The following is a 6,006-nucleotide window of genomic DNA, read 5'->3' on the forward strand; positions in this document are numbered from 1 at the left end:
ACTTGATCTTCTCCTACAGTGGGTGTTTTTTCATTATCCTACTCCCTGCCTTTGCCTTCTGTAATTTGAGCAACATGGCTAGAGCTCTTACTGGTGAATACTGAACCAAAAAAGTCATTGAGTACCACAGGCTTCTCCATATATCAGGTAACCTTGTCTTTTGCTTCCTTCAGGAGAGGGCCCACATTTTCTGTAGCCTTTGTGCCCCCACAGGTGCAGCACATCTCCTTGCTGTTTAGTGCAAGTGGTCTGCAGCTTGGGGACTCCAGAAAGGACTGTCTGGCTGGCAGAACAGGCTGCAGGAGCTCAAGAGCTTCTTGGTTTGCTTCTGCCCTGGGACTCAAGTGCTCAAATACCAGAACCCAACCTTGGACACTGAGCAATCCCTTTGCAGACTCCTCCCCACTAGACTGTGCCAGTGTCACTGTTTAAACAAAGTGGCTGGCCGAGAAGGACCTGGGAGTATTGGTTGATAGTCGGCTGAATATGAGCCAGCAGTGTGCCCAGGTGGCCAAGAAGGCCAACAGCATCTTGGCCTGTATAAGAAGCAGTGTGGCCAGCAGGTCTAGGGAAGTGATTGTGCCCCTGTACTCGGCTCTGGTGAGGCCGCACCTCGAGTACTGTGTTCAGTTTTGGGCCCCTCGCTACAGGAAGGACATGGACATGCTCGAGCGAGTCCAGAGAAGGGCGACCAAGCTGGTGAGGGGTCTGGAGAACAAGTCTTACGAGGAGCGGCTGAGGGAGCTGGGCTTGTTCAGCCTGGAGAAGAGGAGGCTCAGGGGCGACCTTATCGCTCTCTACAGTTACCTTAAAGGAGGCTGTAAAGAGGTGGGGATTGGTCTGTTCTCCTACGTGCCTGGTGACAGGACGAGGGGGAATGGGCGAAAGTTGCGACAGGGGAGTTTTAGGTTGGATGTTAGGAAGTACTTCTTTACCGAAAGGGTTATTAAGCATTGGAACGGGCTGCCCAAGGAGGTGTTGGAGTCACCATCCCTGGAGGTCTTTAAAAGACGTTTAGATGTAGAGCTTAGCGATATGGTTTAGTGGAGTACTTAGTGTTAGGTCGAAGGTTGGACTCGATGATCTTGAGGTCTCTTCCAACCTAGAAATCTGTGATACTGTGATACGGTGAAAACACTTCACTGATGGGTACTCCCTCCTGTTGGTGTGAAGTAGTTGCTGTCCCCCAGCCTCCTTCTTCCCACTTTGCTGCCTAACACTTGCAAGGCATGTCTGGGGCACAGAATGGCATTGCAATGGCTTTTATTGGACCATTAGACCATAGTGGTGGTTTTGGCAAGAGTCTTGCCTTTCCTTGGTGATGTGGAACAAGAGTTTCTTCTTACTTAATGGTGACACTCCCACATGCAATCATTATGGCTGATTTATTAATATTCCTTTTTTGGGGAAGTGAGACAACTGACTTCTTTCTTTGGTGTGCCCCTGTCTTGCAGAAGGTGATTTCTCCCAGGAGCTTCTTAAATTCAAACCCTCTATTGACAGCCTGGAGAATAAGCCATGGAGAAATGTTCCTTGTTATGCTTGGAAATTTCCCCATCCACGGCTGTAGTATCATATGTCAAGTACTGGAGCACAGGAGCCGCATACACAAGGGGCCCCAGCCCCAGCACCTGATGCTTATTTCCCTTTGCACAGCTGCTTGTTTTTGTGGCTCACAGATGAAAACCATCCCAGTCCTGGAGAAGAAACTCAATTTGGTCGTTACTTCCTCCTCTTCAAAAGTGCCTGCAGAAGACAATTTCATGTCCCATTTCCTTCTCAGGCATTTTGAAAGATAATAAAGCAATACTTGCTTAATAATAATACTCTGTAATAATACTTCCTTTTCTGGTGGAACTGGTTTGTCTAAACATTCTTTTCAGTGGGTAGCTCACTTCTGTCTACTTGGCATTCTTACCTATCTGTGAATTGCTTTCTCTGCTTTCTTTCTGTACCAAGGTTGTACGATGGGTGTAAGACCCATGGACTTTTATGGATCCAGGTGGAGCAGCAAATCCCGCACACATTCAGGGTCGGTTGGGAGTTTGTCATTCCAACCGTCATGGTCCTCCAGCTCAGGGTACCCTGGGTCCCAAAGCCCATCATCAGTGTTGAAGACAGAGGCGATGACATGCCGTGGGAGGGACCCCACGTGGAGCAGGGGCAGAGTAACTGAGAAGGAGCGGTGGAGACAAAGCACTATAGAATAACCACAGCCCCCATTCCCCCGTTCCCCTGCGCCACTCGGGGGGAGGAGGTGGAAGAGGGCGAATGGGGGGAAGGCATTTTTGGTTTCTTTCCTTTGTTTCTCACTTTTCTAGCTTGTTAGTAATAGGCAATAAATCTTACTATCTCCCTACTCTCAGTCTGTTTTGCCTGTCACAATAATTGTTGAGCAAACTCCCCATCCTTATCTCAAACTTTGAGCCCTTTGTGTCATATTTTCTCCCCTTTTCCCTTTGAGAAGGGGGAGTGAGAGAGTGGCTGAGGTGGAGCTCAGCTGCCCACCCGAGTAAAACCACCACAGTAACCTACTACATTATTCTTGGATATGACAATTTTTTATTCTCTCTCTCTCTATATATATTTAATGAAAGAGTGGAGGACTTCTGTGGGAGTTTGTATGAAGGGATCGTATAGGTACTAGTTGTTGCCAATGAAGAAAAAGCTACCAGAAAACAGCAAGACAAGGAAAAGAGTAGGTGCTGAGAGGTACTATGCAAAAACCTCCCAAGGACTGATAAACTGTGGAGTCCAGGAGTTCTGCTGAAGGTGCAAGACCTGGTCAACCTAGAACACCTGCCAAATCTGTGCAAGGCCACCAGCACATACCAGCACCTGTAACATGTGTAACACTCAGACCCCTTCAGAACAGTGGGAGCTGATTCCAACAAAGGCTACAGGATTTTGTATACATCTGATGAAACTCAGGGTTCAGGAGGGACTTTCTGAACATCTGTCCAGAAGCCACTGGTGTGTCAACATGACCTTCTGCTGGATGTACTGCTGTACGTGGACTCCCTACTGTTGCTCCAGTCAGGTAGCTATGAATAAGTGTGTGAACTTATTCACACACAAGGAGACGAATGTGTTTTGTGAATAGCAATCTGCCATTAATAGTAACAGCTTGTCCCTGGAAATAAAAATTGTTAATTAAAATAAGGTGTTCTAAATAATGTTGTCCGGGATCTTTGTCTCTGTCAAATATGTTTATATATATATTTAATAAGTGAAAAGGGAATTACAACAGAACTCCTTTCCCACAGAAAGGCTGTTAAGTGCTGCAGAAACTCATTGTTTGCCTGAGAAGCATAGCATACTGAATCAGTTTCTCAACTTAAATGCCTCAGGGCTAGGACAGCCAGAAATTTATCCTATCCTTCCGCTGTGAAACGTGGGTCAAATACCAGTTCTGCAGTTATTTTGTTCTTTGAGCTGAAATGCAGAAAAGAGGTTTCCAACAACATACGTCAAGTTATAAATACCTACACACTAGGAAGTGTGCTCTGAGAAACTTGCTCTGAGAAAAACAGGAAGTTCTTCATATTCAACAGCGTTCAGAAAACACTGGACCAGCCTGTGAAGAAAGGACTGAAACAGAATCACACAGAATGGCTGAGGTTAGAAGGGACCTCTGGAGGTCTTCTGGTCCAGCCTCCCTACTCAAGAAGGTACACTTAGAGGAACTTGCGCAGGACCACCCTGACAGCTTTTGTTTATCTCCAAGGCAGGAGACTACACAATATCTGTGGGCAACCTACACCAGTGCTGAATCAACTGCACAGTAAAGAAGGGTTTCCTGATGTCCAGTGGAGCCTCTTGCATTTCAGTTTATGTCTATTGTCTCCTGACGTGTCACTGGAAACCACTGAGAAGAGCCTGGCTCCATCCTCCTTGCAACCTCCCTTCAGATATTTATATATTATTGATAAGAGCCTTTGGAGCTAATGGACCATTTGTGCTAAATGGATTAGCACAAAGCTAATGGATCATTTTAGGTCTTTAAAAACATGCATGTTTTACCAAGGACAATGACAAGTGCATTGTCATTTACAATGACAAGCTTCCCTAAAGAAGCACACGTGAGGGGAGGAGGAGGGTGGGAATGCCAAAAACAAAACAAAACAAAACAAAACAAAACAACAAAAAAAAACACCACCACCAACGAAAAACAGATCAGGTTGATTTTCTGTATTTTTCCTTATGAATAGCAAAGTTGTTGGTGTTCTCACTGAAGTATCTCATTAAAGTTTGAGACAATATTTGCTACAATAATTGTTCCAGATGTGTTCTCTATATCAGATCAGTACCATTTAATTAGCTAATCTAGCATAAGTACATTTGCAACACAAGCAGAGTTTGGTTTCCAGGAACCTTGGCTGCTTTTTCAATATTTTATCTTAAAATATAGTTTTTGGATGTTCCAACTACACAGCTGACAGAATATTCAAAAGATCTACTTTTTTTTGCTTGTTTTAGACTGGTCATTTTGATTTTAGCATTGATAAAAAGAATAATTTTTAGGTTAATTTTCATAGTATGTAAAAGGAGAAATGAAAGACTAAAATCTCAGTTGTGCGGGTCCAGAAGTTGCACTCCTAACACAGGATAGACTAGTGTACATAAGCATCATGCCCATTACTGTTATTCAATCAAGTGGTAACATATGTGCGTTCTTCATTTTTGTTAAATCGTACAAACTGTACTAGCAACTCCAGTCATCCTGTTTTCAACATGCGCATGCAAGGTTTCACAACTACAACAGCGTTAAACAACGTAATGAACAGGGGTTAAAACACCATGAGCAATCTATTCTCCTGTTCCTGTTTTCATGAAAGTGTGTACCTATCTGCCTTTCTGCTTTAGTCAGAGTCACTGACATTTCAGTATCATGTTTTGCTGTTGCTCTAGAAGGCATTGTCTTATGGTCTTGGTTATGACAGCTGTTACAAACTTTGCCCTAGGACAGTCTTTGGGTAATAGAAATCACAGACTCACAGAATCACAGAATTGTAGGGGTTGGAAGGGACCTCAAGAGATCATTGGGTCCAACCCCCCTGCCAAAGCAGGTTCCCTAGAGCAGGTTGCCCAGGTAGGCATCCAGATGGGCCTTGAATATCTTCAGAGAATATTCAGAGATATTCAGAGACTCCACAATCACCCTGGAAATAATACAGCAAAACACTGCCCTACCAGGACAGCAAAGAATCACTGTTCTCCAGAGAAGTGTAGTGACCAGTGGACCCAGGGGAGGCACAAAACAATGGAGCATCTGGCTAATTTCTCATAAAATGTAATGTGAACTCCCCCCTTGGCTAAGTAGGTCCCCCTGTTACTTTTTTTCCCCTGTAGGATTGTTAGTTCACCTCACAGAAAGGTAGTTTCTACAGCTGTGTCCATCCCTGTGAGGGAGATTTATGAAACATATTTTCCTGAAGAATCACTTCACTGTGCAGACTCAAAATCTGAGTGTTACTGTATGCTTTTCCTCATGTCATTGATCTGGAGAAGAAATGAGAAGTGAAGAAATGTATTCCAAATATGGAAAAAAAAATGTGTCAGATTAGTGAGCAAAAATAATCTTCTAAGATGTGGCCCTTGTCAGTAGGTCCTTCTAGTTCAGTATTTTCAAGTCTGAAACATCTAAAATGAGGCTCCAACATCAAACAGAAGTGCTTAGTTCTTTTTGACAACAATGCGTCTTGCTAGCTTTAAGATACAAGTTCACATTCTGGTTTACTATTGGCACATTCTGGTAGGATACAGAAAATAAAGCATGATCACAACTCTGCTGCTGAATACAGCTGCCCAAATTAATGGACAGCCAAAAGGTTTAAAACATGTTATTCAATTCTTTGCTTCAAGGCTGAACCTGAAGTAATATGGAATTAAATGCTATCTTCCTAAAATAAAGTTCTAGTAAAAACAAAGTTATAATAAAAACAGAAGAATTATAAAGAGGTGTCTGTGTTTTCTTCAGTAGTAGCAGAAAGAAATATATGACAG

Source organism: Anser anser, assembly GCF_964211835.1.
Source record: "Anser anser genome assembly, chromosome: 1".
In the NCBI taxonomy this organism is placed as follows: domain Eukaryota; kingdom Metazoa; phylum Chordata; class Aves; order Anseriformes; family Anatidae; genus Anser; species Anser anser.